Genomic DNA, 13,031 nt, shown 5'->3' with positions numbered 1-13,031 from the left:
TTCTATTAACCAGAAAGCCCTGAGTTCCAAGAACACAGCAGCTGCGAAGGACTAGCCAAGAAGAGCGCAAAAGTACCACAACATGCCTGCCTCCACAGCTTTTTCCTTGGGGACATGCCTAATTCCTGGCTGATTTGCCTTTCTCGTCTTAGGGTTGGGGTTCGGCCTAGGGCTAGGATTTTTAAAATCAGGAAGCCCTGAGTTCCAGGCACACTGGAGCTGTGAAAGGCATCCAAAAGGGAGTGCAAAAGTGCCACAACATGGCTGCTTTCACGGCTTTTTCCTTGGCAAGAAGCCTAACATCAGGCTGATTTACTTTCCCAGGGTTACTGTTAGGCTTAGGCCTAGGGCTAGGATTTTTGAAACTAGGAAGCCCTTAGCTCCAGGCACACTGCAGCTGTTCAAGGCATCCCAAGGGGAGTACAAAAGTGCAACAACATGGCAGCTTTCACAGCTTTTTCCTTGGCACCATCCCTATACCTAGGCTGATTTATCTGCCTAGGGTTAGGGTTAGGGTTCAGCCTAGGGCTTGGATTTTTTTAACCAGGAAGCCCTGAGTTCCAGGCTTACTTCATCTGCCAAAGGCATCCCAAAGGGAGTGCAGAAGTGCCACAACATGGCTGCTTTCACGGCTTTTACCTTGGCAAGAAGCCTAACATCAGGCTGATTTACTTTCCCAGGGTTACTGTTAGGCTTAGGCCTAGGGCTAGGATTTTTGAAACTAGGAAGCCCTTAGCTCCAGTCACACTGCAGCTGCGAAAGGCATCCAAAGCGGAGCGCAAAAGTGACGCAACTTGGCTGCCACCACTGATATTTCCATGAGACCATCCCGAACCATAGGCTGATTTTCCTTCCTAGGGTTAAGGTTTGAGTTACGCCTAGGGAAAGGGTTCTATTAACCAGAAAGCCCTGAGTTCCAAGAACACAGCAGCTGCGAAGGACTAGCCAAGAAGAGCGCAAAAGTACCACAACATGCCTGCCTCCACAGCTTTTTCCTTGGGGACATGCCTAATTCCTGGCTGATTTGCCTTTCTCGTCATAGGGTTGGGGTTCGGCCTAGGGCTAGGATTTTTAAAAGCAGGAAGCCCTGAGTTCCAGGCACACTGCAGCTGTGAAAGGCATCCAAAAGGGAGTGCAGAAGTGCCACAACATGGCTGCTTTCACGGCTTTTTCCTTGGCAAGACGCCTAACACCAGGCTGACTTACCTTCCCAGGGTTACTATTAGGCTTAGGCCTAGGGCTACGATTTTTAAAACTAGGAAGCCCTTAGCTCCAGGCACACTGCAGCTGTTCAAGGCATCCCAAGGGGAGTACAAAAGTGCAACAACATGGCAGCTTTCACAGCTTTTTCCTTGGCACCATCCCTATACCTAGGCTGATTTATCTGCCTAGGGTTAGGGTTAGGGTTCAGCCTAGGGCTTGAATTTCTTTAACCAGGAAGCCCTGAGTTCCAGGCTTACTTCATCTGCCAAAGGCATCCCAAAGGGAGTGCAGAAGTGCCACAACATGGCTGCTTTCACGGCTTTTCCCTTAGGAAGAACCCTAATACCCGGCTGATTTACCTTCCTAGGGTTACTGTTAGGCTTAGGCCTAGGACTTTTAAAACCAGGAAGCCCTGGGCTCCAGGCACACTGCAGCTGTGAAAGGCATCCCAAGGGGAGCGCAAAAGTGACGCAACTTGGCTGCCACCACTGATATTTCCATGAGACCATCCCGAACCATAGGTTGATTTTCCTTCCTAGGGTTAAGGTTTGAGTTACGCCTAGGGTAAGGGTCTATTAACCAGAAAGCCCTGAGTTCCAAGAACACAGCAGCTGCGAAGGACTAGCCAAGAAGAGCCCAAAAGTACCACAACATGCCTGCCTCCACAGCTTTTTCCTTGGGGACATGCCTAATTCCTGGCTGATTTGCCTTTCTCGTCATAGGGTTGCGGTTCGGCCTAGGGCCAGGATTTTTAAAAGCAGGAAGCCCTGAGTTCCAGGCACACTGCAGCTGTGAAAGGCATCCAAAAGGGAGTGCAAAAGTGCCACAACATGGCTGCTTTCACGGCTTTTTCCTTGGCAAGAAGCCTAACACCAGGCTGATTTACTTTCCCAGGGTTACTGTTAGGCTTAGGCCTAGGGCTAGGATTTTTGAAACTAGGAGGCCCTAAGCTCCAGGCACACTGCAGCTGTTCAAGGCATCCCAAGGGGAGTACAAAAGTGCAACAACATGGCAGCTTTCACAGCTTTTTCCTTGGCAAGAAGCCTAACACCAGGCTGATTTACTTTCCCAGGGTTACTGTTAGGCTTAGGCCTAGGGCTAGGATTTTTGAAACTAGGAAGCCCTTAGCTCCAGGCACACTGCAGCTGTTCAAGGCATCCCAAGGGGAGTACAAAAGTGCAACAACATGGCAGCTTTCTCAGCTTTTTCCTTGGCACCATCCCTATACCTAGGCTGATTTATCTGCCTAGGGTTAGGGTTAGGGTTCAGCCTAGGGCTTGGATTTCTTTAACCAGGAAGCCCTGAGTTCCAGGCTTACTTCATCTGCCAAAGGCATCCCAAAGGGAGTGCAGAAGTGCCACAACATGGCTGCTTTCACGGCTTTTCCCTTAGGAAGAACCCTAATACCCGGCTGATTTACCTTCCTAGGGTTACTGTTATGCTTAGGCCTAGGACTTTTAAAACCAGGAAGCCCTGGGCTCCAGGCACACTGCAGCTGTGAAAGGCATCCCAAGGGGAGCGCAAAAGTGACGCAACTTGGCTGCCACCACTGATATTTCCATGAGACCATCCCGAACCATAGGTTGATTTTCCTTCCTAGGGTTAAGGTTTGAGTTACGCCTAGGGTAAGGGTCTATTAACCAGAAAGCCCTGAGTTCCAAGAACACAGCAGCTGCGAAGGACTACCCAAGAAGAGCGCAAAAGTACCACAACATGCCTGCCTCCACAGCTTTTTCCTTGGGGACATGCCTAATTCCTGGCTGATTTGCCTTTCTCGTCTTAGGGTTGCGGTTCGGCCTAGGGCCAGGATTTTTAAAAGCAGGAAGCCCTGAGTTCCAGGCACACTGCAGCTGTGAAAGGCATCCAAAAGGGAGTGCAAAAGTGCCACAACATGGCTGCTTTCACGGCTTTTTCCTTGGCAAGAAGCCTAACACCAGGCTGATTTACTTTCCCAGGGTTACTGTTAGGCTTAGGCCTAGGGCTAGGATTTTTGAAACTAGGAGGCCCTTAGCTCCAGGCACACTGCAGCTGTTCAAGGCATCCCAAGGGGAGTACAAAAGTGCAACAACATGGCAGCTTTCACAGCTTTTTCCTTGGCAAGAAGCCTAACACCAGGCTGATTTACTTTCCCAGGGTTACTGTTAGGCTTAGGCCTAGGGCTAGGATTTTTGAAACTAGGAAGCCCTTAGCTCCAGGCACACTGCAGCTGTTCAAGGCATCCCAAGGGGAGTACAAAAGTGCAACAACATGGCAGCTTTCACAGCTTTTTCCTTGGCACCATCCCTATACCTAGGCTGATTTATCTGCCTAGGGTTAGGGTTAGGGTTCAGCCTAGGGCTTGGATTTCTTTAACCAGGAAGCCCTGAGTTCCAGGCTTACTTCATCTGCCAAAGGCATCCCAAAGGGAGTGCAGAAGTGCCACAACATGGCTGCTTTCACGGCTTTTTCCTTGGCAAGAAGCCTAACATAAGGCTGATTTACCTTCCCAGGGTTACTGTTAGGCTTAGGCCTAGGGCTAGGATTTTTGAAACTAGGAAGCCCTTAGCTCCAGGCACACTGCAGCTGTTCAAGGCATCCCAAGGGGACTACAAAAGTGCAACAACATGGCTGCTTTCACGGCTTTTCCCTTAGGAAGAACCCTAATACCCGGCTGATTTACCTTCCTAGGGTTACTGTTAGGCTTAGGCCTAGGACTTTTAAAACCAGGAAGCCCTGGGCTCCAGGCACACTGCAGCTGCGAAAGGCATCCAAAGGGGAGCGCAAAAGTGACGCAACTTGGCTGCCACCACTGATATTTCCATGAGACCATCCCGAACCATAGGTTGATTTTCCTTCCTAGGGTTAAGGTTTGAGTTACGCCTAGGGTAAGGGTTCTATTAACCAGAAAGCCCTGAGTTCCAAGAACACAGCAGCTGCGAAGGACTAGCCAAGAAGAGCGCAAAAGTACCACAACATGCCTGCCTCCACAGCTTTTTCCTTGGGGACATGCCTAATTCCTGGCTGATTTGCCTTTCTCATCATAGGGTTGGGGTTCGGCCTAGGGCTAGGATTTTTAAAATCAGGAAGCCCTGAGTTCCAGGCACACTGGAGCTGTGAAAGGCATCCAAAAGGGAGTGCAAAAGTGCCACAACATGGCTGCTTTCACGGCTTTTTCCTTGGCAAGACGCCTAACACCAGGCTGATTTACCTTCCCAGGGTTACTGTTAGGCTTAGGCCTAGGGCTAGGATTTTTAAAACTAGGAAGCCCTTAGCTCCAGGCACACTGCAGCTGTTCAAGGCATCCCAAGGGGAGTACAAAAGTGCAACAACATGGCAGCTTTCACAGCTTTTTCCTTGGCACCATCCCTATACCTAGGCTGATTTATCTGCCTAGGGTTAGGGTTAGGGTTCAGCCTAGGGCTTGGATTTCTTTAACCAGGAAGCCCTGAGTTCCAGGCTTACTTCATCTGCCAAAGGCATCCCAAAGGGAGTGCAGAAGTGCCACAACATGGCTGCTTTCACGGCTTTTTCCTTGGCAAGAAGCCTAACATCAGGCTGATTTACTTTCCCAGGGTTACTGTTAGGCTTAGGCCTAGGGCTAGGATTTTTGAAACTAGGAAGCCCTTAGCTCCAGGCACACTGCAGCTGTTCAAGGCATCCCAAGGGGAGTACAAAAGTGCAACAACATGGCAGCTTTCACAGCTTTTTCCTTGGCACCATCCCTATACCTAGGCTGATTTATCTGCCTAGGGTTAGGGTTAGGGTTCAGCCTAGGGCTTGAATTTTTTTTAACCAGGAAGCCCTGAGTTCCAGGCTTACTTCATCTGCCAAAGGCATCCCAAAGGGAGTGCAGAAGTGCCACAACATGGCTGCTTTCACGGCTTTTCCCTTAGGAAGAACCCTAATACCCGGCTGATTTACCTTCCTAGGGTTACTGTTAGGCTTAGGCCTAGGACTTTTAAAACCAGGAAGCCCTGGGCTCCAGGCACACTGCAGCTGCAAAAGGCATCCCAAGGGGAGCGCAAAAGTGACGCAACTTGGCTGCCACCACTGATATTTCCATGAGACCATCCCGAACCATAGGTTGATTTTCCTTCCTAGGGTTAAGGTTTGAGTTACGCCTAGGGTAAGGGTCTATTAACCAGAAAGCCCTGAGTTCCAAGAACACAGCAGCTGCGAAGGACTAGCCAAGAAGAGCGCAAAAGTACCACAACATGCCTGCCTCCACAGCTTTTTCCTTGGGGACATGCCTAATTCCTGGCTGATTTGCCTTTCTCGTCTTAGGGTTGCGGTTCGGCCTAGGGCTAGGATTTTTAAAAGCAGGAAGCCCTGAGTTCCAGGCACACTGGAGCTGTGAAAGGCATCCAAAAGGGAGTGCAAAAGTGCCACAACATGGCTGTTTCACGGCTTTTTCCTTGGCAAGAAGCCTAACACCAGGCTGATTTGCCTTCCCAGGGTTACTGTTAGGCTTAGGCCTAGGGCTAGGATTTTTAAAACTAGGAAGCCCTGGGCTCCAGGCACACTGCAGCTGTTCAAGGCATCCCAAGGGGAGTACAAAAGTGCAACAACATGGCAGCTTTCACAGCTTTTTCCTTGGCACCATCCCTATACCTAGGCTGATTTATCTGCCTAGGGTTAGGGTTAGGGTTCAGCCTAGGGCTTGAATTTTTTTTAACCAGGAAGCCCTGAGTTCCAGGCTTACTTCATCTGCCAAAGGCATCCCAAAGGGAGTGCAGAAGTGCCACAACATGGCTGCTTTCACGGCTTTTCCCTTAGGAAGAACCCTAATACCCGGCTGATTTACCTTCCTAGGGTTACTGTTAGGCTTAGGCCTAGGACTTTTAAAACCAGGAAGCCCTGGGCTCCAGGCACACTGCAGCTGTGAAAGGCATCCCAAGGGCAGCGCAAAAGTGACGCAACTTGGCTGCCACCACTGATATTTCCATGAGACCATCCCGAACCATAGGATGATTTTCCTTCCTAGGGTTAAGGTTTGAGTTACGCCTAGGGTAAGGGTTCTATTAACCAGAAAGCCCTGAGTTCCAAGAACACAGCAGCTGCGAAGGACTAGCCAAGAAGAGCGCAAAAGTACCACAACATGCCTGCCTCCACAGCTTTTTCCTTGGGGACATGCCTAATTCCTGGCTGATTTGCCTTTCTCGTCTTAGGGTTGGGGTTCGGCCTAGGGCTAGGATTTTTAAAATCAGGAAGCCCTGAGTTCCAGGCACACTGGAGCTGTGAAAGGCATCCAAAAGGGAGTGCAAAAGTGCCACAACATGGCTGCTTTCACGGCTTTTTCCTTGGCAAGAAGCCTAACATCAGGCTGATTTACTTTCCCAGGGTTACTGTTAGGCTTAGGCCTAGGGCTAGGATTTTTGAAACTAGGAAGCCCTTAGCTCCAGGCACACTGCAGCTGTTCAAGGCATCCCAAGGGGAGTACAAAAGTGCAACAACATGGCAGCTTTCACAGCTTTTTCCTTGGCACCATCCCTATACCTAGGCTGATTTATCTGCCTAGGGTTAGGGTTAGGGTTCAGCCTAGGGCTTGGATTTCTTTAACCAGGAAGCCCTGAGTTCCAGGCTTACTTCATCTGCCAAAGGCATCCCAAAGGGAGTGCAGAAGTGCCACAACATGGCTGCTTTCACGGCTTTTTCCTTGGCAAGAAGCCTAACATCAGGCTGATTTACTTTCCCAGGGTTACTGTTAGGCTTAGGCCTAGGGCTAGGATTTTTGAAACTAGGAAGCCCTTAGCTCCAGGCACACTGCAGCTGTTCAAGGCATCCCAAGGGGAGTACAAAAGTGCAACAACATGGCAGCTTTCACAGCTTTTTCCTTGGCACCATCCCTATACCTGGGCTGATTTATCTGCCTAGGGTTAGGGTTAGGGTTCAGCCTAGGGCTTGAATTTTTTTTACCAGGAAGCCCTGAGTTCCAGGCTTACTTCATCTGCCAAAGGCATCCCAAAGGGAGTGCAGAAGTGCCACAACATGGCTGCTTTCACGGCTTTTCCCTTAGGAAGAACCCTAATACCCGGCTGATTTACCTTCCTAGGGTTACTGTTAGGCTTAGGCCTAGGACTTTTAAAACCAGGAAGCCCTGGGCTCCAGGCACACTGCAGCTGCGAAAGGCATCCAAAGGGGAGCGCAAAAGTGACGCAACTTGGCTGCCACCACTGATATTTCCATGAGACCATCCCGAACCATAGGCTGATTTTCCTTCCTAGGGTTAAGGTTTGAGTTACGCCTAGGGTAAGGGCTCTATTAACCAGAAAGCCCTGAGTTCCAAGAACACAGCAGCTGCGAAGGACTAGCCAAGAAGAGCGCAAAAGTACCACAACATGCCTGCCTCCACAGCTTTTTCCTTGGGGACATGCCTAATTCCTGGCTGATTTGCCTTTCTCGTCATAGGGTTGGGGTTCGGCCTAGGGCTAGGATTTTTAAAAGCAGGAAGCCCTGAGTTCCAGGCACACTGGAGCTGTGAAAAGCATCCAAAAGGGAGTGCAGAAGTGCCACAACATGGCTGCTTTCACGGCTTGTTCCTTGGCAAGACGCCTAACACCAGGCTGACTTACCTTCCCAGGGTTACTATTAGGCTTAGGCCTAGGGCTAGGATTTTTGAAACTAGGAAGCCCTTAGCTCCAGGCACACTGCAGCTGTTCAAGGCATCCCAAGGGGAGTACAAAAGTGCAACAACATGGCAGCTTTCACAGCTTTTTCCTTGGCACCATCCCTATACCTAGGCTGATTTATCTGCCTAGGGTTAGGGTTAGGGTTCAGCCTAGGGCTTGAATTTCTTTAACCAGGAAGCCCTGAGTTCCAGGCTTACTTCAACTGCCAAAGGCATCCCAAAGGGAGTGCAGAAGTGCCACAACATGGCTGCTTTCACGGCTTTTCCCTTAGGAAGAACCCTAATACCCGGCTGATTTACCTTCCTAGGGTTACTGTTAGGCTTAGGCCTAGGACTTTTAAAACCAGGAAGCCCTGGGCTCCAGGCACACTGCAGCTGCAAAAGGCATCCCAAGGGGAGCGCAAAAGTGACGCAACTTGGCTGCCACCACTGATATTTCCATGAGACCATCCCGAACCATAGGTTGATTTTCCTTCCTAGGGTTAAGGTTTGAGTTACGCCTAGGGTAAGGGTCTATTAACCAGAAAGCCCTGAGTTCCAAGAACACAGCAGCTGCGAAGGACTAGCCAAGAAGAGCGCAAAAGTACCACAACATGCCTGCCTCCACAGCTTTTTCCTTGGGGACATGCCTAATTCCTGGCTGATTTGCCTTTCTCGTCTTAGGGTTGCGGTTCGGCTTAGGGCCAGGATTTTTAAAAGCAGGAAGCCCTGAGTTCCAGGCACACTGCAGCTGTGAAAGGCATCCAAAAGGGAGTGCAAAAGTGCCACAACATGGCTGCTTTCACGGCTTTTTCCTTGGCAAGAAGCCTAACACCAGGCTGATTTACTTTCCCAGGGTTACTGTTAGGCTTAGGCCTAGGGCTAGGATTTTTGAAACTAGGAGGCCCTTAGCTCCAGGCACACTGCAGCTGTTCAAGGCATCCCAAGGGGAGTACAAAAGTGCAACAACATGGCAGCTTTCACAGCTTTTTCCTTGGCAAGAAGCCTAACACCAGGCTGATTTACTTTCCCAGGGTTACTGTTAGGCTTAGGCCTAGGGCTAGGATTTTTGAAACTAGGAAGCCCTGGGCTCCAGGCACACTGCAGCTGTTCAAGGCATCCCAAGGGGAGTACAAAAGTGCAACAACATGGCAGCTTTCACAGCTTTTTCCTTGGCACCATCCCTATACCTAGGCTGATTTATCTGCCTAGGGTTAGGGTTAGGGTTCAGCCTAGGGCTTGGATTTCTTTAACCAGGAAGCCCTGAGTTCCAGGCTTACTTCATCTGCCAAAGGCATCCCAAAGGGAGTGCAGAAGTGCCACAACATGGCTGCTTTCACGGCTTTTTCCTTGGCAAGAAGCCTAACATAAGGCTGATTTACCTTCCCAGGGTTACTGTTAGGCTTAGGCCTAGGGCTAGGATTTTTGAAACTAGGAAGCCCTTAGCTCCAGGCACACTGCAGCTGTTCAAGGCATCCCAAGGGGAGTACAAAAGTGCAACAACATGGCTGCTTTCACGGCTTTTCCCTTAGGAAGAACCCTAATACCCGGCTGATTTACCTTCCTAGGGTTACTGTTAGGCTTAGGCCTAGGACTTTTAAAACCAGGAAGCCCTGGGCTCCAGGCACACTGCAGCTGCGTAAGGCATCCCAAGGGGAGCGCAAAAGTGACGCAACTTGGCTGCCACCACTGATATTTCCATGAGACCATCCCGAACCATAGGTTGATTTTCCTTCCTAGGGTTAAGGTTTGAGTTACGCCTAGGGTAAGGGTTCTATTAACCAGAAAGCCCTGAGTTCCAAGAACACAGCAGCTGCGAAGGACTAGCCAAGAAGAGCGCAAAAGTACCACAACATGCCTGCCTCCACAGCTTTTTCCTTGGGGACATGCCTAATTCCTGGCTGATTTGCCTTTCTCGTCTTAGGGTTGCGGTTCGGCCTAGGGCTAGGATTTTTAAAAGCAGGAAGCCCTGAGTTCCAGGCACACTGCAGCTGTGAAAGGCATCCAAAAGGGAGTGCAAAAGTGCCACAACATGGCTGCTTTCACGGCTTGTTCCTTGGCAAGAAGCCTAACACCAGGCTGATTTGCCTTCCCAGGGTTACTGTTAGGCTTAGGCCTAGGGCTAGGATTTTTAAAACTAGGAAGCCCTGGGCTCCAGGCACACTGCAGCTGTTCAAGGCATCCCAAGGGGAGTACAAAAGTGCAACAACATGGCAGCTTTCACAGCTTTTTCCTTGGCACCATCCCTATACCTAGGCTGATTTATCTGCCTAGGGTTAGGGTTAGGGTTCAGCCTAGGGCTTGAATTTCTTTAACCAGGAAGCCCTGAGTTCCAGGCTTACTTCATCTGCCAAAGGCATCCCAAAGGGAGTGCAGAAGTGCCACAACATGGCTGCTTTCACGGCTTTTTCCTTGGCAAGAAGCCTAACATAAGGCTGATTTACCTTCCCAGGGTTACTGTTAGGCTTAGGCCTAGGGCTAGGATTTTTGAAACTAGGAAGCCCTTAGCTCCAGGCACACTGCAGCTGTTCAAGGCATCCCAAGGGGACTACAAAAGTGCAACAACATGGCTGCTTTCACGGCTTTTCCCTTAGGAAGAACCCTAATACCCGGCTGATTTACCTTCCTAGGGTTACTGTTAGGCTTAGGCCTAGGACTTTTAAAACCAGGAAGCCCTGGGCTCCAGGCACACTGCAGCTGCGAAAGGCATCCCAAGGGGAGCGCAAAAGTGACGCAACTTGGCTGCCACCACTGATATTTCCATGAGACCATCCCGAACCATAGGTTGATTTTCCTTCCTAGGGTTAAGGTTTGAGTTACGCCTAGGGTAAGGGTTCTATTAACCAGAAAGCCCTGAGTTCCAAGAACACAGCAGCTGCGAAGGACTAGCCAAGAAGAGCGCAAAAGTACCACAACATGCCTGCCTCCACAGCTTTTTCCTTGGGGACATGCCTAATTCCTGGCTGATTTGCCTTTCTCGTCTTAGGGTTGGGGTTCGGCCTAGGGCTAGGATTTTTAAAAGCAGGAAGCCCTGAGTTCCAGGCACACTGGAGCTGTGAAAGGCATCCAAAAGGGAGTGCAAAAGTGCCACAACATGGCTGCTTTCACGGCTTTTTCCTTGGCAAGAAGCCTAACATCAGGCTGACATACTTTCCCAGGGTTACTGTTAGGCTTAGGCCTAGGGCTAGGATTTTTGAAACTAGGAAGCCCTGGGCTCCAGGCACACTGCAGCTGTTCAAGGCATCCCAAGGGGAGTACAAAAGTGCAACAACATGGCAGCTTTCACAGCTTTTTCCTTGGCACCATCCCTATACCTAGGCTGATTTATCTGCCTAGGGTTAGGGTTAGGGTTCAGCCTAGGGCTTGGATTTCTTTAACCAGGAAGCCCTGAGTTCCAGGCTTACTTCATCTGCCAAAGGCATCCCAAAGGGAGTGCAGAAGTGCCACAACATGGCTGCTTTCACGGCTTTTCCCTTAGGAAGAACCCTAATACCCGGCTGATTTACCTTCCTAGGGTTACTGTTAGGCTTAGGCCTAGGACTTTTAAAACCAGGAAGCCCTGGGCTCCAGGCACACTGCAGCTGCGAAAGGCATCCCAAGGGGAGCGCAAAAGTGACGCAACTTGGCTGCCACCACTGATATTTCCATGAGACCATCCCGAACCATAGGCTGATTTTCCTTCCTAGGCTTAAGGTTTGAGTTACGCCTAGGGTAAGGGTCTATAAACCAGAAAGCCCTGAGTTCCAAGAACACAGCAGCTGCGAAGGACTAGCCAAGAAGAGCGCAAAAGTACCACAACATGCCTGCCTCCACAGCTTTTTCCTTGGGGACATGCCTAATTCCTGGCTGATTTGCCTTTCTCGTCTTAGGGTTGGGGTTCGGCCTAGGGCTAGGATTTTTAAAAGCAGGAAGCCCTGAGTTCCAGGCACACTGGAGCTGTGAAAGGCATCCAAAAGGGAGTGCAAAAGTGCCACAACATGGCTGCTTTCACGGCTTTTTCCTTGGCAAGAAGCCTAACATCAGGCTGATTTACTTTCCCAGGGTTACTGTTAGGCTTAGGCCTAGGGCTAGGATTTTTGAAACTAGGAAGCCCTTAGCTCCAGGCACACTGCAGCTGTTCAAGGCATCCCAAGGGGAGTACAAAAGTGCAACAACATGGCAGCTTTCACAGCTTTTTCCTTGGCACCATCCCTATACCTAGGCTGATTTATCTGCCTAGGGTTAGGGTTAGGGTTCAGCCTAGGGCTTGGATTTCTTTAACCAGGAAGCCCTGAGTTCCAGGCTTACTTCATCTGCCAAAGGCATCCCAAAGGGAGTGCAGAAGTGCCACAACATGGCTGCTTTCACGGCTTTTTCCTTGGCAAGAAGCCTAACATCAGGCTGATTTACTTTCCCAGGGTTACTGTTAGGCTTAGGCCTAGGGCTAGGATTTTTGAAACTAGGAAGCCCTTAGCTCCAGGCACACTGCAGCTGTTCAAGGCATCCCAAGGGGAGTACAAAAGTGCAACAACATGGCAGCTTTCACAGCTTTTTCCTTGGCACCATCCCTATACCTGGGCTGATTTATCTGCCTAGGGTTAGGGTTAGGGTTCAGCCTAGGGCTTGGATTTCTTTAACCAGGAAGCCCTGAGTTCCAGGCTTACTTCATCTGCCAAAGGCATCCCAAAGGGAGTGCAGAAGTGCCACAACATGGCTGCTTTCACGGCTTTTCCCTTAGGAAGAACCCTAATACCCGGCTGATTTACCTTCCTAGGGTTACTGTTAGGCTTAGGCCTAGGACTTTTAAAACCAGGAAGCCCTGGGCCCCAGGCACACTGCAGCTGCGAAAGGCATCCCAAGGGGAGCGCAAAAGTGACGCAACTTGGCTGCCACCACTGATATTTCCATGAGACCATCCCGAACCATAGGTTGATTTTCCTTCCTAGGGTTAAGGTTTGAGTTACGCCTAGGGTAAGGGTTCTATTAACCAGAAAGCCCTGAGTTCCAAGAACACAGCAGCTGCGAAGGACTAGCCAAGAAGAGCGCAAAAGTACCACAACATGCCTGCCTCCACAGCTTTTTCCTTGGGGACATGCCTAATTCCTGGCTGATTTGCCTTTCTCGTCATAGGGTTGGGGTTCGGCCTAGGGCTAGGATTTTTAAAAGCAGGAAGCCCTGAGTTCCAGGCACACTGGAGCTGTGAAAGGCATCCAAAAGGGATTGCAAAAGTGCCACAACATGGCTGCTTTCACGGCTTTTTCCT

The sequence above is a fragment of the Ammospiza caudacuta genome, chromosome 10 (assembly GCF_027887145.1).
Source record: "Ammospiza caudacuta isolate bAmmCau1 chromosome 10, bAmmCau1.pri, whole genome shotgun sequence".
Taxonomy (NCBI): domain Eukaryota; kingdom Metazoa; phylum Chordata; class Aves; order Passeriformes; family Passerellidae; genus Ammospiza; species Ammospiza caudacuta.
This window is presented reverse-complemented; position numbering follows the sequence as displayed.